This window comes from Microtus ochrogaster, linkage group LG4, assembly GCF_000317375.1.
Source record: "Microtus ochrogaster isolate Prairie Vole_2 linkage group LG4, MicOch1.0, whole genome shotgun sequence".
Classification (NCBI taxonomy): domain Eukaryota; kingdom Metazoa; phylum Chordata; class Mammalia; order Rodentia; family Cricetidae; genus Microtus; species Microtus ochrogaster.
This window is the reverse complement of record NC_022030.1, coordinates 1,809,687-1,810,665: the sequence shown is the minus strand read 5'-3', so window position 1 is coordinate 1,810,665 and position 979 is coordinate 1,809,687.

The following is a 979-nucleotide window of genomic DNA, read 5'->3' as shown; positions in this document are numbered from 1 at the left end:
CAAGCGAACAGCACTTGTGGTATCATTATCCCTGCTCTTAACAGCAAATCTTCTAAACTCCTGTCAGTAGAAAAAGATAGGGGGTGGGGGAGGAGTGGTTGGCAGAAGAAGGAACATCTATCTCATCACCATGGAAACAGATTTTTGCATCCCTGAGTTGGTCTTTGAGCACCATGTGGTTCACAAACAGCCCAGAAGCACCTGAACTTCAGGAAGGGAAGCATTTGCTTTACCCACTGGCCTGTTACTCCTGAGTGATTTCAGAGCGCTGGACAGTACACTTTTTGAACAATTTTGGAGAATATTTTTTTGAAATGATTAACTACATGTCATAGCAGTGATGAGAGTCTTGGATGTTTTCCTTTCCTTTTAGAATGTAGCTTACCACTAAACAAGCATGGGTAGTCAGATTTACCATTTCCCCACAATTTATTATTTCAACAAATGGGACAAGGAAACCTTTCTGGTAATAAAGCTTTCCACGATTTCATGAAACCACTTAAAAGTTCTATTATTTTTCAATTCAGAGTTTCTTGCTAATTAATAAAATTATTGCCATTATTCTTATTACTGTGTGTGTGTGACAATTCTGTGGCAGTTGGTTCTTTTCACAATTACATTGGTTCTGGGGGTCAAGTTCAGCAAGCACCTTCAGCTACTGAGACATCTTGCTTGTCCTCTGGCTGGGGTCTTAATAGTGATCATTCCAATCGTGGCCTTTTAACCAGAAAATGACTCTTCCTAAAATTGGCCCCCTTATTCTGCTGTGGGATTTTGTGGGATATTTGTACACTGTGGGAAGATGTATTGTTGTGATTGGTGTAATGAAAAACTGAACAGTCAATAGGTAGGCAGGAGGTACAGGCAGGACTTGGTGGGGTGAGGAGGAGAGAACTGGAGATGAATCTAGGTATGAGAAACATCAGCCAGATATGGGACTGGAGATGAATCTAGGTATGAGAAACATCAGCCAGATATG